Source organism: Pseudophryne corroboree, chromosome 6 (genome assembly GCF_028390025.1).
Source record: "Pseudophryne corroboree isolate aPseCor3 chromosome 6, aPseCor3.hap2, whole genome shotgun sequence".
Taxonomy (NCBI): Eukaryota; Metazoa; Chordata; class Amphibia; order Anura; family Myobatrachidae; genus Pseudophryne; species Pseudophryne corroboree.
In genome coordinates this window covers 409,127,358-409,153,022 of record NC_086449.1, presented here as the reverse complement: position 1 = coordinate 409,153,022, position 25,665 = coordinate 409,127,358, and the positions used below count along the sequence as shown (strand labels likewise).

Below are 25,665 nucleotides of genomic sequence, written 5' to 3'. Positions count from 1 at the left end.
ACAGGGTTATCCGCTGATGCATCTGAAAATGCGACCCGGACCATTTGTCCAGTAGGTTCCACTGGAAAGTTCTTGCGTGGAATCTAACGAATGGGATTGCTTCGTAGGAAGCCACCATTTTTACCCAGAACCCTTGTGCATTGATGCACTGAGACTTGGTTCGGTTTTAGGAGGTTCCTGACTAGCTCGGATAACTCCCTGGTTTTCTCTTCCGGGAGAAACACCTTTTTTCTGGACTGTGTCCAGGAACATCCCTAGGAAACAGAAGACAAGTCGTCGGAACCAGCTGCGATTTTGGAATATTGAGAATCTAATCGTGCTGCCGCAACACTACCTGAGATAGTGCTACACCGACTTCCAACTGTTCCCTGGATCTTACCCTTATCAGGGAATCGTCCAAGTAAGGGATAACTAAAATTCCCTTCCTTCGAAGGGATATCATTTCGGCCATTACCTTGGTAAAGACCCGGGGTGCCGTGGACCATCCCTACGGCAGCGTCTGAACTGATAGTGACAGTTCTGTACCATAACCTGAGGTACCCTTGGTGAGAAGGGTAAACTTTGACATGAAGGTAAGCATCCTTGATGTCCCAAGACATCATGTAGTCCCCTTCTTCCAGGTTCGCAATCACTGCTCTGAGTGACTCAATCTTGAATTTGAACCTCTGTATGTAAGTGTTCAAAGATTTTAGATTTTAGATTTAGAATCGGTTTCACCGGGCCGTCTGGCTTCGGTACCACAATAGTGTGGAATAATACCCCGTTCCCTGGTGCAGGAGGGGTACCTTGATTATCACCTGCTGGGTGAATGGCTTCCAAAACTGCCTCCCTGTCAGAGGGAGACGTCGGTAAAGCCGACTTTTGGAAACGGCGAGGGGGAGACGTCTCGAATTTCAATATGTACCCTTGAGATATTACCTGAAGGATCCAGGGGTCTACTTGCGAGTGAGCCCACTGCGCACTGAAATTAATTGAGAACGGGCCCCCACCGTGCCTGAGTTTGTAAGGCCCTAGCGTCATACTGAGGGCTTTTGCAGAGGCGGGAAAGGATTTCTGTTCCTGGGAACTGGGTAATCTCTTCAGCCTTTTTCCTCTCCCTCTGTCACGAGCAGAAAAGAGGAACCTTTTGTCCGCTTGCCAACAAAGGACTGCGCCTGATAACACGGCGTCTTATTTTGAGAGGCGACCTGGGGTACAAACGTGGATTTCCCAGTTGTTGCCGTGGCCACCAGGTCTAAAAGACCGACCCCAAATGTCCCCTTTTAAAGGCAATACTTCCAAATGCCGTTTGGAATCCGCATCACCTGACCATTTTACTGGTAGAATTGGACAACGCACTTATACTTGATGCCAGTCAGCAAATATTCCGCTGTGCATCATGCATATATAGAAATGCATCTTTTAAATGCTCTATAGGCAATAATATACTATCCTTATCTAGGATATCAATATTTCCAGTCAGGGAATCCGACCATGCCAACCCAGCACTGCACCTCCAGGCTGAGGCGATTGCTGGTCGCAGTATAACACCAGTATGTGTGTGAATACATTTTTGGATACCCTCCTGCTTTCTATCAGCAGGATCCTCAAGGGCGGCCATCTCATGAGAAGGTAGAGCCCTTGTTCTTACAAGCGTGTGAGCGCCTTATCCCCCCTAGGGGGTGTTTCCCAACGCACCCTAACCTCTGGCGGGAAAGGGTATACAGCCAATACTTTTTAAGAAATTATCAATTGTTATCGGGGGGAAACCCACGTATCATCACACACCTCATTTTATTTTTCAGATTCAGGAAAACTACAGGTAGTTTTTCCCTCACCGAACATAATACCCCTTTTTGGTGGTACTCGTATTATCAGAAATGTATAAACATTTTCCATTGTCTCAATCATGTAACGTGTGGCCCTACTGGAAATCACGGTTGTCTCTTCACCGTCGACACAGGAGTCAGTATCCGTGTCGGCGTCTGTATCTGCCATCTGAGGTAACGGGCGCTTTAGAGCCCCTGACGGCCTATGAGACGTCTGGACAGGCACAAGCTGAGTAGCCGGCTGTCTCATGTCAACCACTGTTTTTTTATATAGAGCTGACACTGTCACGTAATTTTCAACAGTACATCCACTCAGGTGTCGACCCCCTAGGTGGTGACATCACTGTTACAGACACTCTGCTCCGTCTCCACATCATTTCTCCTCATACATGTCGACACAAACGTACCGACACACAGCACACACACAGGGAATGCTCTGATAGAGGACAGGACCCCACTAGCCCTTTGGGGAGACAGAGGGAGAGTATGCCAGCACACACCAGAGCGCTATATATATATATACAGGGATAACCTTATATAAGTGTTTTTCCCCTTATAGCTGCTGTATGTTTTAATACTGCGCCTAATTAGTGCCCCCCTCTCTTTTTTAACCCTTTCTGTAGTGTAGTGACTGCAGGGGAGAGTCAGGGAGCTTCCCTCCAACTGAGCTGTGTGGGAAAATGGCGCCAGTGTGCTGAGGAGATAGGCTCCGCCCCCTTTTCGGCGGCCTTATCACCCGTTTTTCTGTATATTCTGGCAGGGGTTAAATGCATCCATATAGCCCAGGAGCTATATGTGATGCATTTTTTGCCATGTAAGGTATTTTTATCGTGTTTTATTGCGTCTCAGGGCGCCCCCCCCAGCGCCCTGCACCCTCAGTGACCGGAGTATGAAGTGTGCTGAGAGCAATGGCGCACAGCTGCAGTGCTGTGCGCTACCTTATTGAAGACAGGAACGTCTTCTGCCGCCGATTTTTCCGGACCTCTTCGCTCTTCTGGCTCTGTAAGGGGGCCGGCGGCGCGGCTCCGGGACCCATCCAGGCTGAACCTGTGATCGTCCCTCTGGAGCTAATGTCCAGTAGCCAAGAAGCCCAATCCACTCTGCACGCAGGTGAGTTCGCTTCTTCTCCCCTTAGTCCCTCGATGCAGTGAGCCTGTTGCCAGCAGGTCTCACTGAAAATAACAAACCTAAACTAAAACTTTCACTAAGAAGCTCAGGAGAGCCCCTAGTGTGCACCCTTCTCGTCGGGCACAGAAATCTAACTGAGGCTTGGAGGAGGGTCATAGGGGGAGGAGCCAGTGCACACCAGTTAATCCTAAAGCTTTCTTTAGATGTGCCCAGTCTCCTGCGGAGCCGCTATTCCCCATGGTCCTTACGGAGTCCCCAGCATCCACTTCGGACGTTAGAGAAAAAACATAAAAAACTCATGTCGACCTTTTTCCATGTCGACCTTGTTCCTGTCGACCTTTTGTCCATGTCGACTTTTTAGCCATGTCGACCTAAGGTGTGTCGACCAATTGACGTCGACCTTTTTGTTGTCGACCTGGAGTCCCAGACCCATATATACACTGCTCAAAAAAATGAAGGGAACACTAAAATAACACATCCTAGATCTGAATGAATGAAATATTCTTATTAAATACTTTGTTCTTTACATAGGTGACTGTGCTGACAACAAAATCACACAAAAATTATCAATGGAAATCAAATTTATTAACCCATGGAGGTCTGGATTTGGAGTCACCCTCAAAATTAAAGTGGAAAAACACACTACAGGCTGATCCAACTATGATGTAATGTCCTTAAAACAAGTCAAAATGAGGCTCAGTAGTGTGTGTGGCCTCCACCTGCCTGTATGACCTCCCTACAACCCACACAAGTGGCTTAGGTAGTGCAGCTCATCCACGATGGCACATCAATGCGAGCTGTGGCAAGAAGGTTTGCTGTGTCTGTCAGCGTATGTCCAGAGCATGGAGGCGCTACCAGGAGACAGGCCAGTACATCAGGAGACGTGGAGGAGGCCGTAGGAGGGCAACAACCCAGCAGCAGGACCTCTACCTCCGCCTTTGTGCAAGGAGGAACAGGAGAAGCACTGCCAGAGCCCTGCAAAATGACCTCCAGCAAGCCACAAATGTGCATGTGTCTACTCAAACGATCAGAAAGAGACTCCATGAGGGTGGTATGAGGGCCCGACGTCAACAGGTGGGGGTTGTGCTTACAGCCCAACACTGTGCAGGACATTTGGCATTTGCCAGAGAACACCAAGATTGGCAAATTCACCACTGGCGCCCTGTGCTCTTCACAGATGAAAGCAGGTTCTCACTGAGCACATGTGACAGACGTGACAGAGTTTGGAGACGCCAAGGAGAACGTTCTGCTGCCTGCAACATCCTCCAGCATGACCGGTTTGGCAGTGGGTCAGTAATGGTGTGGGGTGGCATTTCTTTGGGGGGCCGCACAGCCCTCCGTATGCTCGCCAGAGGTAGCCTGACTGCCATTAGGTACCGAGATGAGATCCTCAGACCCCTTGTGAGACCATATGCTGGTGCGGTTGGCCCTGGGTTCCTCCTAATGCAAGACAATGCTAGACCTCATGTGGCTGGAGTGTGTCAGCAGTTCCTGCAAGACGAAGTCATTGATGCTATGGACTGGCCCGCCCGTTCCCCAGACCTGAATCCAATTGAGCACATCTGGGACATCATGTCTCGCTCCATCCACCAATGCCACGTTGCACCACAGACTGTCCAGGAGTTGGCGGATGCTTTAGTCCAGGTCTGGGAGGAGATCCATCAGGAGACCATCCGCCACCTCATCAGGAGCATGCCCAGGCGTTGTAGGGAGGTCATACAGGCATGAGGAGGCAACAGACACTACTGAGCCTCATTTTGACTTGTTTTAATGACATTACATCAAAGTTGGATCAGCCTGTAGTGTGTTTTTCCACTTTAATTTTGAGGGTGACTCCAAATCCTGACCTCCATGGGTTAATAAATTTGATTTCCATTGATCATTTTTCTGTGATTTTGTTGTCAGCACATTCAACTATGTAAAGAACAAAGTATTTAATAAGAATATTTCATTCATTCAGATCTAGGATGTGTTATTTTAGTGTTCCCTTTATTTTTTTGAGCAGTGTATATATATATATATATATATATATATATATATATATATATATATACACATTCGAAGCAGAACCGTCACTCGTAGCTAAACTTCATCTGGTGGGTGCCTTCAGTAAAATATGGATAATGAACAGCAACAGACTGTGGCACTCCGGAACTTGAAAAGATGATTTACTGGTTCACATCTGAAAACATTCTCACATGCCTATAGCAGCCAACGTTTCGGTGCCGCAAGCACCGTTGTCAAGGCAGGCATAACAGAATAACAAAATAGTGATAAACACAGACACACAAAAACGTCTTACCTAAATAGGAGGGAGTCATCTTGCCGCGGGAGAGCCGGGCCCGGCGGGCGCTTCCGTCTGCAGCTGCTGGCGGAGCGTCACTTCCGGTGACGTCAGTCGGCTTCCGTCCCGGTTACCTAGGCAACCACAATACAACAGCGCTGTCAGGTTGCCATGGTGCCGAAGCTTTGCCGCTGAGTAATCTCCCCGGCCCTCCACGGGGCAAACTGTGTGGGAATACAAGCATCTCATTAAGAAAAAACAAAGTAAAAAAATAAAAACTAACAAAAAACAACTTACAAAAAACAAATAGCGATTAGCAAATGCCCACGAATAATAACATTTCTCTAACGTCCTAAGTGGATGCTGGGGACTCCGTAAGGACCATGGGGGATTAGCGGCTGCGCAGGAGACTGGGCACAACTAAAGAAAGCTTTAGGACTACCTGGTGTGCACTGGCTCCTCCCACTAAGACCCTCCTCCAGACCTCAGTTAGATTCTTGTGCCCGGCCGAGCTGGATGCACACTAGGGGCTCTCCTGAGCACCTAGAAAGAAAGTATATTTAGGTTTTTTATTTTCAGTGAGATCTGCTGGCAACAGACTCACTGCAGCGAGGGACTAAGGGGAGAAGAAGCGAACCTACCTAACAGGTGGTAGTTTGGGCTTCTTAGGCCACTGGACACCATTAGCTCCAGAGGGATCGACCGCAGGACCCGACCTTGGTGTTTGTTCCCGGAGCCGCGCCGCCGTCCCCCTTACAGAGCCAGAAGCACGAAGAAGGTCCGGAAAATCGGCGGCAGAAGACTTCGGTCTTCACCAAGGTAGCGCACAGCACTGCAGCTGTGCGCCATTGCTCCTCATGTACACCTCACACTTCGGTCACTGATGGGTGCAGGGCGCTGGGGGGGGGGCGCCCTGAGGGCAATAAATAACACCTTGGCTGGCAAAATATACATCATATATAGTCCCAGAGGCTATATAGATGTAAAATTACCCCTGCCAGTATCACAGAAAAAGCGGGAGAAAGTCAGCCGAAAAGGGGGCGGGGCTTCTCCCTCAGCACACTGGCGCCATTTTCTCTTCACAGTGCAGCTGGAAGACAGCTCCCCAGACTCTCCCCTGTAGTTTTCAGGCTCAAAGGGTTAAAAAGAGAGGGGGGGCACTAAATTTAGGCGCAATATATGTATACAAGCAGCTATTTGGGGAAAAATCACTCAGTTAGAGTGTTAATCCCTGCATTATATAGCGCTCTGGTGTGTGCTGGCATACTCTCTCTCGGTCTCCCCAAAGGACTTTGTGGGGTCCTGTCCTCAGTCAGAGCATTCCCTGTGTGTGTGCGGTGTGTCGGTACGGCTGTGTCGACATGTTGGATGAGGAAGGTTACATGGAGGCGGAGCAGTGGCCGATAAATGGGATGTCGCCCCCTGTGGGGCCGACACCAGAGTGGATGGATAGGTGGAAGGTATTAACCGACAGTGTCAACTCCTTACATAAAAGGCTGGATGACGTAACAGCTGTGGGACAGCCGGCTTCTCAGCCCGCGTCTGCCCAGGCGTCTCAAAGGCCATCAGGGGCTCAAACAACGCCCGTTACCTCAGATGGCAGACACAGATGTCGACACGGAGTCTGACTCCAGTGTCGACGAGGTTGAGACATATACACAATCCACTAGGAACATCCGTTACATGATCTCGGCAATGAAAAAATGTGTTACGCATTTTCTGACATGAACCCAAGTACCACATAAAAGGGGTTTTATTTTTGGGGAGAAAAAACAGCCAGTGTTTTGTTCCCCCATCAGATGAATGAATGAAGTGTGTAAAGAAGCGTGGTTTCCCCCGATAAGAAACTGGTAATTTCTAAAAAGTTACTGATGACGTACCCTTTCCCGCCAGAGGATAGGTCACGTTGGGAGATATCCCTTAGGGTGGATAAGGCGCTCACACGTTTGTCAAAAGGTGGCACTGCCGTCTTAGGATACGGCCACCTTGAAGGAACCTGCTGATAAAAAGCAGGAGGCGATCCTGAAGTCTGTATTTACACACTCATGTTATATACTGAAACCTGCAATTGCCTCAGCATAAATAGTGCTGCTGCAGCGTGGTCTGACACCCTGTCAGATAATATTAATACGCTAAGACAGGGATAATATTTTGCTAACATTGAGCATATTTAAGACGTTGTCTTATATATAAAGGATGCACAGAGGGATATTTGCCGGCTGGCATCCAGAATTAATGCAATGTCCATTCTGCCAGGAGGGTAGTAGAAACCCGGCAGTGGACAGGTGATACTGCATTTAAAAGGCACATGGAGATTCTGCCTTATAAGGGTGAGCTATTGTTTGGGGATGGTCTCTGGGACTTCATATCCACAGCAACAGCTGGGAAGAAATTTTTTTACCTCAGGTTTCCTCACAAAAGCCTAAAGAAAGCACCGTATTTTCAGGTACAGTCCTTTCGGCTTCAGAAAAGCAAGCGGGTCAAAGGCGCTTTCTTTCTGCACAGAGACAAGGGAAGAAGGAAAAAGCTGCACCAGTCAGCCAGTTCCAGGATCAAATATCTTCCCTCGCTTCCTCTGAGTCCACCGCATGACGCTGGGGCTCCACAGGTGGAGACAGGTGCGGTGGGGGCACGTCTCGGGAACTGCAGGAATCAGTGGGCTTGCCCACAGGTGGATCCCTAGGTTCTGCAAGTAGTATCACAGGGATACAGGCTGGAGTTCGAGACGACTCCCCCTCGCCGTTGCCTCACATCAGCCTTGCCTGCTGCCCTCGGAGAAAGGTAGTACTGGCGGCAATTCACAAGCTGTACTTCCAGCAGGTGAAATCAAGGTACCCCTCCTTCAACAAAGCCGGGGTTACTATTCCAAAATGTTGTGGTACCGAAACCAGACGGTTCGGTGAGACCCATTCTAAAATTGAAATCCTTGAACACTTATATACGAAGGTTCAAGTTCAAAATGGAATATCTCAGGGCGATTATTGCAAGCCTGGAAAATTTCAGGGTATCACTGGACATCAAGGATACTTACCTGCATGTCCCTATTTACCCTCGTCACCAGGTGTACCTCAAAATTGTGGTACAGGATTGTCATTACCAATTCCAGACGTTGCCGTGGGTCTGTCCCCGGCACCGAGGGTATTTACCAAGGTAATGGCCGAAGTACTTATCCCGTACTTGGACGATCTCCTTATAAAGGCGAGGTCCAGGGAGCAGTTTTTCGTCGGAGTAGCACTATCTCGAGAAGTGATACAACAGCACGGCTGGATTCTGAATATTCCAAAGTCGCAGCTGGTTCCTACGACGCGTCTACTGTTCCTGGGTATGGTTCTGGACACAGAACAGGATAAAAAGGGTTTCTCCCGGAGGAGAAGTCCAAGGAGTTGGCGTCTCTAGACGGAGACCTCCTAATACAAATACAGGTATCGGTGCATCTATGCACGCGAGCCTTGGGAAAGATGGTAGCTTCTTACGAAGAATTTCCATTCGCCAAGTCTCATGCAAGGATCTTCCAGTGGGATCTGTTGGACAAGTGGTCCGGGTCGCATCCTCAGATGCATCGGCGGATAACCCTGTCTCCAAGGGCCAGGGTGTCGCTGTGGTGGTGACTGCAGAGTGCTCATCTTCTAGGGGGCCGCAGATTCGGCATACAGGACTGGGTCCTGGTGACCACGGATGCCAGCCTTCAAGGCTGGGGGGCAGTCACACAGGGAAGAAACTTCCAAGGCCTATGGAAAAGTCAGGAGACTTCCCTACACATAAATGTTCTGGAACTATGGGCCATTTACAATGCCCTAAGTCAGGCTAGACCCCTGCTTCAACACCGGCCGGTGCTGATCCAGTCAGACAACATCACGGCGGTCGCTCATGTAAACTGACAGGGCGGCACAAGAAGCAGGATGGTGATGGCAGAAGCCACAAGGATTCTCCGATGGGCGGAAAATCATGTGTTAGCACTGTCAGCAGTGTTCATTCCCGGAGTGGACAACTGAGAAGCAGACTTTCTCAGCAGACACGACCTCCACCCGAGAGAGTGGGGACTTCTTCCAGAAGTCTTCCAAATGATTGTACACCGTGGGGAAAGGCCACAGGTGGACAGGATGGTGTCCCGCCTCAACAAAAAGCTACAAAGATATTGCGCCAGGTCAAGGGACCCTCAGGCGATAGCTGTGGACGCTCTGGTAACACCGTGGGTGTACCAGGCGGTGTATGTGTTCCCTTCTCTGCCTCTCATACCCAGGGTAATGAGAATAATAAGAAGGAGAGGAGTAAGAAGTTCTGGGTGGCCAAGAAGAGCTTGGTACCCAGAACTCCAAGAAATGATCTCAGAGGACCCATGGCCTCTGCCGCTCAGACAGGACCTGCTGCAGCAGGGGGCCTGTCTGTTCCAAGACGTACCGCGGCTGCGTTTGACGGCATGGCGGTTGAACGCCGGATCCTGAAGGAAAAGGGCATTCCGGAGGAAGTTATCCCTACGCTATTTAAAGCTAGGAAAGAAGTGAACGCAAACCATTATCACCGCATATGGCGGAAATAGGTTGCGTGCTGTGAGGCCAGTAAGGCCCCAAAGGAGGAATTTCAGCTAGGTCGCTTTCTGCACTTCCTACAAGTCAGAGGTGACTATGGGCCTAAAATTGGGTTCCATTAAGGCCCAGATTTCGGTTCTATCGATTTTCTTCCAAAATAGAACTGGCTTCACTGCCTGAAGTTCAGACTTTTGTTAAGGGAGTGCTGCATAGTCAGCCCCCGTTTGTGCCTCCAGTGGCACCGTGGGATCTCAACGTAGTGTTGGATTTCCTGAAGTCATATTGAGTTGAGCCACTTAAATCCGTGGAGCTACAATACCTCACGTGGAAAGTGGTCATGCTGTGGGCCTTGGCGTCGGCCAGGCGTGTATCAGAATTGGCGGCTTTGTCAAAAGCCCTTATCTGTATTTTATATGGATAAGGCGGAATTGAGGACTCGTTCCCAATTCCTTCCAAAGGTGGTAGCAGTTTTTCATGTGAACCAACCTATTGTGGTGCCTGCGGCTACTTGGGACTTGGAGGATTCCAAGTTTCTGGACGTAGTCAGGGCCCTGAAAAGTATATGTTTCCAGGACGGCTGGAGTCAGGAAAACTGACTCGCTATTTATCCTGTATGCACCCAACAAGCTGGGTGCTCCTGCTTCTAAGCAGACTATGGCTCGCTGGATCTGTAGCACGATTCAACTTGCACATTCTGCGGCTGGACTGCCGCACCCTAAATCTGTGAAAGCCCATTCCACGAGGAAAGTGGACTCTTCTTGGGCGGCTGCCCGAGGGGTCTCGGCTTTACAAATTTGCCGAGCTGTTACTTGGTCAGGTTAAAACACTCTTGCAAGAGTCTACAAGTTTGATACCCTGGCTGAGGAGGACCTTGAGTTTGCTCATTCGGTGCTGCAGAGTCACCCGCACTCTCCCGCCCGTTTGGGAGCTTTGGTATAATCCCCATGGTCCTTACGGAGTCCCCAGCATCCACTTAGGACGTTAGAGAAAATAAGATTTTACTCACTGGTAAATCTATTTCTCGTAGTCCGTAGTGGATGCTGGGCGCCCATCCCAAGTGCGGATTGTCTGCAATACTTGTATATAGTTATTGCCTAACTAAAGGGTTATTGTTGAGCCATCTGTTGAGAGGCTCAGTTGTTATCATACTGTTAACTGGGTATAGTATCACGAGTTATACGGTATGATTGGTGTGGCTGGTATGAGTCTTACCCGGGATTCAAAATCCTTCCTTATTGTGTCAGCTCTTCCGGGCACAGTATCCTAACTGAGGTCTGGAGAAGGGTCTTAGTGGGAGGAGCCAGTGCACACCAGGTAGTCCTAAAGCTTTCTTTAGTTGTGCCCAGTCTCCTGCGGAGCCGCTAATCCCCCATGGTCCTTACGGAGTCCCCAGCATCCACTACGGACTACGAGAAATAGATTTACTGGTGAGGAAAATCTTATTATTACACTGCCCACTGAAAATGACGGGGCTCAATGGGGTAATCCTAAACACAAGTGAAAACAATCTGTGCTAAAACGCAGGTCTGAGAAGGCAAACTACTAGCAATCCTGGCACAAGAGGTGACCTGGACGATTGGTGGGTAGGCCAATATCATTGACCAACGATATACTAACAACCTCTTATGATATACCAAATTATACTGTAATGATCGCTTAGTGCATCTGCACCCCCTTTTGTCTGTGTGTACTACTTTATTCTCAGCAGCATAGCACCTTTCATTACTGGAGGGTGTGCAATTTAGAACCATTTCCCCTACTATGTATATGTGTAGAAATACACACCTAAGGTTTGAGAATGCCTCAAATCTAGATTGGCACCCCTCCCCAACCACCCTCTATGTTTTTAAGCAGGGAAACCAACAAGGACTGCACAGTGACACAGGCATAATTTTAAGTAAGTCCTATTTATTTATACATAGTGTCAGTCAACTTGGGGTCGGCGTTTGGACGTAGGGTCCCCCGTGCCTGTTCTGGCTGGACTGTCTCAGGGCATCACCATTTAAATACACAGTCACTTTTTATATCTGTTTGTCCATTATTTATGTATGCACATTTTTTTTCCCCACATACTCTCTACCTTTAAACTCATAGTAGGGACCTCCATATACTCACACTTTATATCCCTTTATTATCACTATTTTTTGGTGTGATGCCCTGGGGGAGTCCTTTGCTGGATCATGTTTGGGGGTTTCCTGCATTCCGGATGTTGGCCCCATAGTGTTAGGAACCTGCCCGACAAGAGGTGACCTGGACGATTGGTGGGTAGGCCAATATCATTGGCCAACGATATACTAACAACCTCTTATGATATACCAAATTATACTGTAATGATCGCTTAGTGCATCTGCACCCCCTTTTGTCTGTGTGTACTACTTTATTCTCAGCAGCATAGCACCTTTCATTACTGGAGGGTGTGCAATTTAGAACCATTTCCCCTACTATGTATATGTGTAGAAATACACACCTGAGGTTTGAGAATGCCTCAAATCTAGATTGGCACCCCTCCCCCACCACCCTCTATGTTTTTAAGCAGGGAAACCAACAAGGACTGCACAGTGACACAGGCATAATTTTAAGTAAGTCCTATTTATTTATACATAGTGTCAGTCAACTTGGGGTCGGCGTTTGGACGTAGGGTCCCCCGTGCCTGTTCTGGCTGGACTGTCTCAGGGCATCACCATTTAAATACACAGTCACTTTTTATATCTGTTTGTCCATTATTTATGTATGCACATTTTTTTTCCCCACATACTCTCTACCTTTAAACTCATAGTAGGGACCTCCATATACTCACACTTTATATCCCTTTATTATCACTATTTTTTAGTGTGATGCCCTGGGGGGGTCCTTTGCTGGATCATGTTTGGGGGTTTCCTGCGTTCCGGATGTTGGCCCCATAGTGTTAGGAACCTGCCCGACAAGAGGTGACCTGGACGATTGGTGGGTAGGCCAATATCTTTGGCCAACGATATACTAACAACCTCTTATGATATACCAAATTATACTGTAATGATCGCTTAGTGCATCTGCACCCCCTTTTGTCTGTGTCCCTCCTATTTAGGTAAGACGTTTTTGTGTGTCTGTGTTTATCACAATTTTGTTATTCTGTTATGCCTGCCTTGACAACGGTGCTTGCGGCACCGAAACGTTGGCTGCTATAGGCATGTGAGAATGTTTTCTGATGTGAACCAGTAAATCATCTTTTCAAGTTCCGGAGTGCCACAGTCTGTTGCTGTTCATTATCCATATTTTACTGAAGGCACCCACCAGATGAAGTTTAGCTACGAGTGACGATTCTACTTCGAATGTGTATCCTTGGAGCTGCTTGCTCCATCACGGAACCGAGCACCACCAGCAAGTTTTATATAGGCTGTGCCAGACACAGCCACCCTTTGGAGTAATTACGTGTATAGCATCACAAGATGGATTCCAACAGTACCGAGATTGCAAACTCCAGCAATGTGGCCGGCAACAAATTTCCCTTGGGCTGTAAAGGCATGCCAATTACCAAGGGGTTCGTACACCGTTTTACAGATGAGGAGGTGGAGGATATTCTGTTTAAGGATGAGTGGCCAAATAAAGACACGCAGCAAACAACGGAGGAGGTCTGTGAACAATTAATTAAGTTAAAGAAACGTGAAATTGACTATCTCATGCATGGCATTTCTTTAACAAAGTATTACAGACAACAAATGATACCCCGGGGCTTTCGTGTACGCAATGCACCCACAATCGTCCGCTTCAATCCAGACTTCTGCCAGAAATGGATAGGGATTGTAAACAAATGCAGTCTGGATTTGATGCTCTTAGTCATCCAGGAATCTGAAAGAGAACTTGTGGCAGCACGGGAGAAAATTTCCAAGTTAGAAACTGAACATGTGACCATTCTGACGAGAGAATCTAACAATGATTGCTATTCGTCGATCAAACAAAAGATTGAAATCAGAACGACTTGACAAGATTCAAAACAAAAAAATTTGAAACAGTGCAGAACGACTATGATTCTCACCGAGTGTATCATTGGTTAATGGGTGGGGAAAATCGACAAATCCGCAATACCGGCACATACTCTAGGCAAAGCTGGCGTAGACGCAGAGAACAAAGGGGACGTGAGCTCCCCGCATCCAACAGTGACAGTGTGTTTGTGATCCGAGATTCCGACGACCCTTTGGAAGGACCATCAGCCCCTTTAGGCCCCGCAGCACCAATTGTACAACATTCCAGAACAAGTGCAAAGCCACCCGTCGCGGGGGTCAAAACGCGAGGCAAAAGAGAAGACAAGTCTCAGAAAAGCAAGGCCAAGAAAAATTAATTTATAACCTATCCTCTAGAATATTGACTCCAGCCGAGGAGAGTGTATTAAACAAAGGCTTGTCTTTCGTCCCAACCAATATACACCGTGATTTGAATTGGAAAGTCAAGTTACATCAATTTTCCCGTAAGCTCAGATTGCAAGAATTTTTTCAGAATTCCGCCTCCCTTACACAGAATACCCCCAATCAGCGATTCCTGTCAAAAAGAAGCACCTCCACTTTCGATCCAGTGTCCTCCAACAACTCCATTAAAACATTTACGCGCATGATGGATGATTCGGTGAATAAATTTGTCCACGCACAACCCATGCAACATTACAACCTCAGCCGCCAGGAACATTCAGCCTTACAACAGCTGTCCTCGTATCGGGATATCATAGTGCGCCCCGCCGATAAGGGGGGCGCCATAGTTATACAGAATTTAGGAGACTACATGGTTGAAATTGAACGGCAACTTGCCGATGAGGAGGTCTATCAAAAATTACCGGGGGACCCCACAACACAGTATCAATCAGAATTACAGGAGATCCTACAGGAAGCGTCAACACAAGGATTACTGGATAAGAAAATCTTTAAAGCTCTTCAACAACCCTTCCCAGTAAGTCCTATCCTGTATAGTGTAGTGATGAGCGGGTTCGGTTTCTCGGAAACCGAACCCCCCCGAACTTCACGCTTTTTACACGGGTCCGAGGCAGACTCGGATCTTCCCGCCTTGCTCGGCTAACCCGAGCGCGCCCGAACGTCATCATCCCGCTGTCGGATTCTCGCGAGGCTCGGATTCTATCGCGAGACTCGGATTCTATATAAGGAGCCGCGCGTCGCCGCCATTTTCACACGTGCATTGAGATTGATAGGGAGAGGACGTGGCTGGCGTCCTCTCCGTTTAGAATAGAAATAGATAGTGAGAGTGAGACACTTGATTTACTGGAGCTTAGGAGTACTCAGAGAGTGCAGAGTTTACTAGTGACTGACCAGTGACCACCAGTGCAGTTTTATTATTATTTAATATAATCCGTTCTCTGCCTGAAAAAGAACGATACACAGTGACACAGTATACCATATCTGTGCTCAGCCTCAGTGTGCTGCATCATCTATGTATATCTGACTGTGCTGAGTGCTCACTGCTCACACAGCTTAATTGTGGGGGAGACTGGGGAGCAGTTATAGCAGGAGTACATATATTTAACAGTGCACACTTTTGCTGCCAGAGTGCCACTGCCAGTGTGACTGACCAGTGACCAGTGACCACCAGTATATTGTGATTGTCTGCCTGAAAAAGTTAAACACTCGTTGTGTGGTGTTTTTATTCTATAAACGCATTCTGCTGACAGTGTCCAGCAGGTCCGTCATTATATAATATATACCTGTCCTGCAGTAGAGATATATATATATTTTTTATATCATTATCATCCAGTCTAAACTAGCAGCAGACGCAGTACGGTAGTCCACGGCTGTAGCTACCTCTGTGTCGGCAGTCGCTCGTCCATAATTGTATACCTACCTGTGGTGGGTTTTTTTTTTTCTATCTTCTTCATACTAGTAGTTAACTTTAGGAGTCTGCAGTGCTGACAGTGTCCAGCAGGTCCGTCATTATATAATATATACCTGTCCGGCTGCAGTAGTGATATATATATATTTTTTATATCATTATCATCCAGTCTATATTAGCAGCAGACGCAGTACGGTAGTCCACGGCTGTAGCTACCTCTGTGTCGGCAGTCGCTCGTCCATCCATAATTGTATACCACCTACCTGTGGTGTTTTTTTTTTCTATCTTCTTGATACTAGTAGCTTACTTTAGGAGTCTGCAGTGCTGACAGTGTCCAGCAGGTCCGTCATTATATAATATATACCTGTCCGGCTGCAGTAGTGATATATATATATTTTTTATATCATTATCATCCAGTCTATATTAGCAGCAGACGCAGTACGGTAGTCCACGGCTGTAGCTACCTCTGTGTCGGCAGTCGCTCGTCCATCCATAATTGTATACCACCTACCTGTTGTGTTTTTTTTTTCTATCTTCTTGATACTAGTAGCTTACTTTAGGAGTCTGCAGTGCTGACAGTGTCCAGCAGGTCCGTCATTATATAATATATACCTGTCCGGCTGCAGTAGTGATATATATATATTTTTTATATCATTATCATCCAGTCTATATTAGCAGCAGACGCAGTACGGTAGTCCACGGCTGTAGCTACCTCTGTGTCGGCAGTCGCTCGTCCATCCATAATTGTATACCACCTACCTGTGGTGTTTTTTTTTTCTATCTTCTTGATACTAGTAGCTTACTTTAGGAGTCTGCAGTGCTGACAGTGTCCAGCAGGTCCGTCATTATATAATATATACCTGTCCGGCTGCAGTAGTGATATATATATATTTTTTATATCATTATCATCCAGTCTATATTAGCAGCAGACGCAGTACGGTAGTCCACGGCTGTAGCTACCTCTGTGTCGGCAGTCGCTCGTCCATCCATAATTGTATACCACCTACCTGTTGTGTTTTTTTTTTCTATCTTCTTGATACTAGTAGCTTACTTTAGGAGTCTGCAGTGCTGACAGTGTCCAGCAGGTCCGTCATTATATAATATATACCTGTCCGGCTGCAGTAGTGATATATATATATATTTTTTATATCATTATCATCCAGTCTATATTAGCAGCAGACGCAGTACGGTAGTCCACGGCTGTAGCTACCTCTGTGTCGGCAGTCGCTCGTCCATCCATAATTGTATACCACCTACCTGCTGTGTTTTTTTTTCTATCTTCTTGATACTAGTAGCTTACTTTAGGAGTCTGCAGTGCTGACAGTGTCCAGCAGGTCCGTCATTATATAATATATACCTGTCCGGCTGCCGTAGTGATATATATATATTTTTTATATCATTATCATCCAGTCTATATTAGCAGCAGACGCAGTACGGTAGTCCACGGCTGTAGCTACCTCTGTGTCGGCAGTCGCTCGTCCATCCATAATTGTATACCACCTACCTGTGGTGTTTTTTTTTTCTATCTTCTTGATACTAGTAGCTTACTTTAGGAGTCTGCAGTGCTGACAGTGTCCAGCAGGTCCGTCATTATATAATATATACCTGTCCGGCTGCAGTAGTGATATATATATTTTTTATATCATTATCATCCAGTCTATATTAGCAGCAGATGCAGTACGGTAGTCCACGGCTGTAGCTACCTCTGTGTCGGCAGTCGCTCGTCCATCCATAATTGTATACCACCTACCTGTGGTGTTTTTTTTTTCTCTATCTTCTTGATACTAGTAGCTTACTTTAGGAGTCTGCAGTGCTGACAGTGTCCAGCAGGTCCGTCATTATATAATATATACCTGTCCGGCTGCAGTAGTGATATATATATATTTTTTATATCATTATCATCCAGTCTATATTAGCAGCAGACGCAGTACGGTAGTCCACGGCTGTAGCTACCTCTGTGTCGGCAGTCGCTCGTCCATCCATAAGTATACTAGTATCCATCCATCTCCATTGTTTACCTGAGGTGCCTTTTAGTTGTGCCTATTAAAATATGGAGAACAAAAATGTTGAGGTTCCAAAAATAGGGAAAGATCAAGATCGACTTCCACCTCGTGCTGAAGCTGCTGCCACTAGTCATGGCCGAGACGATGAAATGCCATCAAAGTCGTCTGCCAAGGCCGATGCCCAATGTCATAGTACAGAGCATGTAAAATCCAAAACACCAAATATCAGTAAAAAAAGGACTCAAAAATCTAAAATAAAATTGTCGGAGGAGAAGCGTAAACTTGCCAATATGCCATTTACCACACGGAGTGGCAAGGAACGGCTGAGGCCCTGGCCTATGTTCATGGCTAGTGGTTCAGCTTCACATGAGGATGGAAGCACTCAGCCTCTCGCTAGAAAAATGAAAAGACTCAAGCTGGCAAAATCACAGCAAAGAACTGTGCGTTTTTCGAAATCACAAATCCACAAGGAGAGTCCAATTGTGTCGTTTGCGATGCCTGACCTTCCCAACACTGGACGTGAAGAGCATGCGCCTTCCACCATTTGCACGCCCCCTGCAAGTGCTGGAAGGAGCACCCGCAGTCCAGTTCCTGATAGTCAGATTGAAGATGTCAGTGTTGAAGTACACCAGGATGAGGAGGATATGGGTGTGGCGCTGTGGAGGAAATTGACCAGGAGGATTCTGATGGTGAGGTGGTTTGTTTAAGTCAGGCACCCGGGGAGACACCTGTTGTCCGTGGGAGGAATAGGGCCATTGACATGCCTGGTGAAAATACCAAAAAAATCAGCTCTTCGGTGTGGAAGTATTTCAACAGAAATGCGGACAACATTTGTCAAGCCGTGTGTTGCCTTTGTCAAGCTGTAATAAGTAGGGGTAAGGACGTTAACCACCTCGGAACATCCTCCCTTATACGTCACCTCCAGCGCATTCATCATAAGTCAGTGACAAGTTCAAAAACTTTGGGCGACAGCGGAAGCAGTCCACTGACCAGTAAATCCCTTCCTCTTGTAACCAAGCTCACGCAAACCACCCCACCAACTCCCTCAGTGTCAATTTCCTCCTTCCCCAGGAATGCCAATAGTCCTGCAGGCCATGTCACTGGCAATTCTGACGAGTCCTCTCCTGCCTGGGATTCCTCCGATGCATCCTTGCGTGTAACGCCTACTGCTGCTGGCGCTGCTGTTGTTGCTGCTGGGAGTCGATGGTCATCCCAGAGGGGAAGTCGTACTCGTAAGACCACTTTTAGTACTTCCACCAAGCAATTGACTGTCCAACAGTCCTTTGCGAGGAAGATGAAATATCACAGCAGTCATCCTGCTGCAAAGCGGATAACTGAGGCCTTGGCATCCTGGGCGGTGAGAAACGTGGTTCCGGTATCCATCATTACTGCAGAGCCAACTAGAGACTTGTTGGAGGTACTGTGTCCCCGGTACCAAATACCATCTAGGTTCCATTTCTCTAGGCAGGCGATACCGAAAATGTACACAGACCTCAGAAAAAGACTCACCAGCGTCCTAAAAAATGCAGTTGTACCCAATGTCCACTTAACCACGGACATGTGGACAAGTGGAGCAGGGCAGGCTCAGGACTATATGACTGTGACAGCCCACTGGGTAGATGTATGGACTCCCGCCGCAAGAACAGCAGCGGCGGCACCAGTAGCAGCATCTCGCAAACGCCAACTCTTTCCTAGGCAGGCTACGCTTTGTATCACCGCTTTCCAGAATACGCACAGCTAAAAACCTCTTACGGCAACTGAGGAAGATCATCGCAGAATGGCTTACCCCAATTGGACTCTCCTGTGGATTTGTGGCATCGGACAACGCCAGCAATATTGTGTGTGCATTAAATCTGGGCAAATTCCAGCACGTCCCATGTTTGCACATACCTTGAATTTGGTGGTGCAGAATTATTTAAAAAACGAGAGGGGTGTGCAAGAGATGCTGTCGGTGGCCAGAAGAATTGCGGGACACTTTCGGCGTACAGGCACCACGTACAGAAGACTGGAGCACCACCAAAAACGCCTGAACCTGCCCTGCCATCATCTGAAGCAAGAAGTGGTAACGAGGTGGAATTCAACCCTCTATATGCTTCAGAGGTTGGAGGAGCAGCAAAAGGCCATTCAAGCCTATACAACTGAGCACGATATAGGAGGTGGAATGCACCTGTCTCAAGCGCAGTGGAGAATGATTTCAACGTTGTGCAAGGTTCTGCAACCTTTTGAACTTGCCACACGTGAAGTCAGTTCAGACACTGCCAGCCTGAGTCAGGTCATTCCCCTCATCAGGCTTTTGCAGAAGAAGCTGGAGACATTGAAGGAGGAGCTAACACAGAGCGATTCCGCTAGGCATGTGGGACTTGTGGATGGAGCCCTTAATTCGCTTAACAAGGATTCACGGGTGGTCAATCTGTTGAAATCAGAGCACTACATTTTGTCCACCGTGCTCGATCCTAGATTTAAAACCTACCTTGGATCTCTCTTTCCGGCAGACACAAGTCTGCTGGGGTTCAAAGAACTGCTGGTGACAAAATTGTCAAGTCAAGCGGAACGCGACCTGTCAACATCTTCTCCTTCACATTCTCCCGCAACTGGGGGTGCGAGGAAAAGGCTCAGAATTCCGAGCCCACCCGCTGGCGGTGATGCAGGGCAGTCTGGAGCGACTGCTGATGCTGACATCTGGTCCGGACTGAAGGACCTGACAACGATTACGGACATGTCGTCTACTGTCACTGCATATGATTCTCTCCCCATTGAAAGAATGGTGGAGGATTATATGAGTGACCGCATCCAAGTAGGCACGTCAGACAGTCCGTACTTATACTGGCAGGAAAAAGAGGCAATTTGGAGGCCCTTGCACAAACTGGCTTTATTCTACCTAAGTTGCCCTCCCACAAGTGTGTACTCCGAAAGAGTGTTTAGTGCCGCCGCTCACCTTGTCAGCAATCGGCGTACGAGGTTACATCCAGAAAATGTGGAGAAGATGATGTTCATTAAAATGAATTATAATCAATTCCTCCGTGGAGACATTGACCAGCAGCAATTGCCTCCACAAAGTACACAGGGAGCTGAGATGGTGGATTCCAGTGGGGACGAATTGATAATCTGTGAGGAGGGGGATGTACACGGTGATATATCGGAGGATGATGATGAGGTGGACATCTTGCCTCTGTAGAGCCAGTTTGTGCAAGGAGAGATTAATTGCTTCTTTTTTTGGTGGGGGTCCAAACCAACCCGTCATTTCAGTCACAGTCGTATGGCAGACCCTGTCACTGAAATGATGGGTTGGTTAAAGTGTGCATGTCCTGTTTATACAACATAAGGGTGGGTGGGAGGGCCCAAGGACAATTCCATCTTGCACCTCTTTTTTCTTTCATTTTTCTTTGCGTCATGTGCTGTTTGGGGAGTAGTTTTTGGAAGGGCCATCCTGCGTGACACTGCAGTGCCACTCCTAGATGGGCCAGGTGTTTGTGTCGGCCACTTGGGTCGCTTATCTTAGTCACACAGCTACCTCATTGCGCCTCTTTTTTTCTTTGCGTCATGTGCTGTTTGGGGGGTGTTTTTTGGAAGGGCCATCCTGCGTGACACTGCAGTGCCACTCCTAGATGGGCCAGGTGTTTGTGTCGGCCACTTGGGTCGCTTATCTTAGTCACACAGCTACCTCATTGCGCCTCTTTTTTTCTTTGCGTCATGTGCTGTTTGGGGGGTGATTTTTGGAAGGGCCATCCTGCGTGACACTGCAGTGCCACTCCTAGATGGGCCAGGTGTTTGTGTCGGCCACTTGGTTCGCTTATCTTAGTCACACAGCTACCTCATTGCGCCTCTTTTTTTCTTTGCGTCATGTGCTGTTTGGGGGGTGTTTTTTGGAAGGGCCATCCTGCGTGACACTGCAGTGACACTCCTAGATGGGCCAGGTGTTTGTGTCGGCCACTAGGGTCGCTTATCTTAGTCACACAGCTACCTCATTGCGCCTCTTTTTTTTCTTCTTTGCGTCATGTGCTGTTTGGGGAGTAGTTTTTTGAAGGGCCATCCTGTGTGACACTGCAGTGCCACTCCTAGATGGGCCAGGTGTTTGTGTCGGCCACTTGGGTCGCTGAGCTTAGTCATCCAGCGACCTCGGTGCAAATTTTAGGACTAAAAATAATATTGTGAGGTGTGAGGTGTTCAGAATAGACTGAAAATGAGTGGAAATTATGGTTATTGAGGTTAATAATACTTTGGGATCAAAATGACCCCCAAATTCTATGATTTAAGCTGTTTTTTAGGGTTTTTTGAAAAAAACACCCGAATCCAAAACACACCCGAATCCGACAAAAAAAATTCGGTGAGGTTTTGCCAAAACGCGTTCGAACCCAAAACACGGCCGCGGAACCGAACCCAAAACCAAAACACAAAACCCGAAAAATTTCCGGTGCTCATCACTAGTATAGTGTCCCCAAAATTCACAAGAACGCAACCCATCCACCGGGTCGACCCATAATCTCGGCTAGAGATTCATTGTACAGCCCAATCTCTTTATATCTAGATTGCATTCTTCAACCGCATGTAATTAAACAAGCAACATTAATCAAAGATACAACGTGTTTTCTAAAACGGCTATCAAGTATTAAAGACATCCCACAAGGCAGCATCCTGTGTACACTGGACATCAACAGTCTGTACACCTCCATCCCCCATTCAAAAGGGTTGGCGGCAGTCAGGCGGTTCTACGAGTCCCAATCCATCACTGACTTGAACATCGAGGTTTTTATGAAACTTCTGGAACTTACACTGTCTAGGAACTACTTTATCTATAATGGCCAGTTCTATCGGCAGCTGTCCGGTTGCGCCATGGGTAGCAACGTGGCACCCAGCTACGCGAACATTTTCATGCTCCAGGAAGAAATAGAAATGTTCTTTACCAACGCGGACTATACACAGCACATTCGATGCTACATGCGCTACATTGACGACCTGTTCATCCTCTGGACAGGCAGTGAGTTCTTAATACATATGATTGAGGGGATCAATAACCGAAACTCCACCATTAAAGTTACTCACCAGTACAGTTACACCTCAATTCACTACTTGGATGTTTTGGTCTCAATTGGCCTCGATAGGTTACACACAGAAGTGTACTCTAAACCTACGGACAGAAATACACTCTGTTGGCATCAAGTCATCACCCCAAATCTCTAAAACGTGGGTTACCTAAACCCCAAATGATGAGGGTGGCAAGAATTGCGGACAATCCTGCCACCGCAGCTACAGGCATTGATAACATCATAGACCGATTTGTAGCACGGGGCTATAATCTCAACTTGTTGAAACAACAGAAACAGGAAGTTTTGTCCATTGGTCGAGACCAATTACTTCAGCCGAAAAAACGTAACAGAGAAGAAACTATTCCGTGGAAAAATAAGAATTTACTTACCGATAATTCTATTTCTCATAGTCCGTAGTGGATGCTGGGGACTCCGTAAGGACCATGGGGAATAGCGGCTCCGCAGGAGACTGGGCACATCTAAAGAAAGCTTTAGGACTATCTGGTGTGCACTGGCTCCTCCCCCTATGACCCTCCTCCAAGCCTCAGTTAGGATACTGTGCCCGGAGGAGCGTACACAATAAGGAAGGATTTTGAATCCCGGGTAAGACTCATACCAGCCACACCAATCACACCGTATAACCTGTGATCTGAACCCAGTTAACAGCATGATAACAGAGGAGCCTCTGAAAGATGGCTCACAACAATAATAACCCGATTTTTGTAACAATAACTATGTACAAGTATTGCAGACAATCCGCACTTGGGATTGGCGCCCAGCATCCACTACGGACTATGAGAAATAGAATTATCGGTAAGTAAATTCTTATTTTCTCTAACGTCCTAAGTGGATGCTGGGGACTCCGTAAGGACCATGGGAATTATATCAAAGCTCCCAAACGGGCGGGAGAGTGCGGATGACTCTGCAGCACCAAATGAGAGAACTCCAGGTCCTCCTCAGCCAGGATATCAATTTTGTAGAATTTTACAAACATATTTGCTCCTGACCAAGTAGCTGCTCGGCAAAGTTGTAAAGCCGAGACCCCTCGGGCAGCCGCCCAAGATGAGCCCACCTTCCTTGTGGAGTGGGCATTTACAGATTTTTGGCTGTGGCAGGCCTGCCACAGAATGTGCAAGCTGAATTGTACTACAAATCCAACGAGCAATAGTCTGCTTAGAAGCAGGAGCACCCAGCTTGTTGGGTGCACACAGGATAAACAGCGAGTCAGATTTCCTGACTCCAGCCGTCCTGGAAACATATTTTCAGGGCACTGACAACGTCTAGCAACTTGGAGGCCTCCAAGTCCCTAGTAGCCGCAGGCACCACAAATAGGTTGGTTCAGGTGAGACGCTGAAACCACCTTGGGGAGAAACTGAGGACGAGTCCTCAATTCCGCCCTGTCCGAATGGAAAATCAGATAAGGGCTTTTTCAGGATAAAGCCGCCAATTCTGACACGCGCCTGGCCCAGGCCAGGGCCAACAGCATGACCACTTTCCATGTGAGATATTTTAACTCCACAGATTTAAGTGGTTCAAACCAATGTGACTTTTGGAACCCAAAACTACATTGAGATCCCAAAGTGCCACTGGAGGCACAAAAGGAGGCTGTATATGCAGTACCCCTTTTACAAACGTCTGAACTTCAGGGACTGAAGCTAGTTCTTTTTGGAAGAAAATTGACAGGGCCGAAATTTGAACCTTAATGGACCCCAATTTCAGGCCCATAGACACTCCTGTTTGCAGGAAATGTAGGAATCGACCCAGTTGAATTTCCTCCGTCGGGCCTTACTGGCCTCGCACCACGCAACATATTTTCGCCAATTGCGGTGACAATGTTTTTGCGGTTACATCCTTCCTGGCTTTGATCAGGATAGGGATGACTTCATCCGGAATGCCTTTTTTCCTTCAGGATCCGGCGTTCAACCGCCATGCCGTCAAACGCAGCCGCGGTAAGTCTTGGAACAGACAGGGTCCTTGCAGGAGCAGGTCCCTTCTTAGAGGTAGAGGCCACGGATCCTCCGTGAGCATCTCTTGAAGTTCCGGTTACCAAGTCCTTCTTGGCCAATCCGGAACCACGAATATAGTGCTTACTCCTCTCCATCTTATCAATCTCAGTACCTTGGGTATGAGAGGCAGAGGAGGGAACACATACCCTGACTGGTACACCCACGGTGTTACCAGAGCGTCTACAGCTTATTGCCTGAGGGTCCCTGGACCTGGCGCAATACCTGTCGAGTTTTTAATCATGTGGAAGACTTCTGGGTGAAGTCCCCACTCTCCCGGGTGGAGGTCGTGCTGAGGAAGTCTGCTTCCCAGTTGTCCACTCCCGGAATGAATACTGCTGACAGTGCTATCACATGATTTTCCGCCCAGCGAAGAATCCTTGCAGCTTCTGCCATTGCCCTCCTGCTTCTTGTGCCACCCTGTCTGTTTACGTGGGTGACTGCCGTGATGTTGTCCGACTGGATCAACACCGGCTGACCTTGAAGCAGAGGTCTTGCTAAGCTTAGAGCATTGTAAATGTCCCTTAGCTTCAGGATATTTATGTGAAGTGATGTCTCCAGGCTTGACCATAAGCCCTGGATATTCCTTCCCTGTGTGACTGCTCCCCAGCCTCGCAGGCTGGCATCCGTGGTCACCAGGACCCAGTCCTGAATGCCTAATCTGTGGCCCTCTAGAAGATGAGCACTCTGCAACCACCACAGGAGGGACACCCTTGTCCTTGGTGACAGGGTTATCCGCTGATGCATCTGAAGATGCTATCCGGACCATTTGTCCAGCAGGTCCCACTGGAAAGTTCTTGCGTGGAATCTGCCGAATGGGATTGCTTCGTAGGAAGCCACCATTTTACCCAGAACCTTTGTGCATTGATGCACTGAGACTTGGCTCGGTTTTAGGAGGTTCCTGACTAGCTCGGATAACTCCCTGGCTTTCTCCTCCGGGAGAAACACCTTTTTCTGGACTGTGTCCAGGATCATCCCTAGGAACAGAAGACACGTCGTCGGAACCAGGTGCGATTTTGGAATATTGAGAATCCAATCGTGCTGCCGCAACACTACCTGAGATAGTGCTACACCGACCTCCAAC

At 47.7% G+C, this 25,665-nt stretch overlaps 2 protein-coding genes across 5 annotated transcripts in view; one reads left to right on the top strand and one right to left on the bottom strand.

Moving 5' to 3' along the window:
• The window catches only part of DCLRE1C (DNA cross-link repair 1C), a 221,405-nt gene that overhangs the window by 96,646 nt on the left and 99,094 nt on the right, over nt 1-25,665 (top strand). The gene's annotated exons all lie outside the window — the stretch shown is intronic.
• MEIG1 (meiosis/spermiogenesis associated 1) overlaps nt 1-25,665 on the bottom strand; it is a 114,306-nt gene that overhangs the window by 74,268 nt on the left and 14,373 nt on the right. Inside the window, exon 2 of one of the 4 annotated variants that reach the window (XM_063926925.1) lies at nt 22,595-22,679. The exons of 2 other annotated variants lie outside the window; for them this stretch is intronic. The gene's annotated coding sequence lies outside the window, so the exon portion shown is untranslated. Of the gene's footprint in view, nt 1-5,238; nt 5,445-22,594; nt 22,680-25,665 lie in introns of all 4 variants that reach the window. One more of the 4 variants, XM_063926924.1, reaches the window with a different exon arrangement.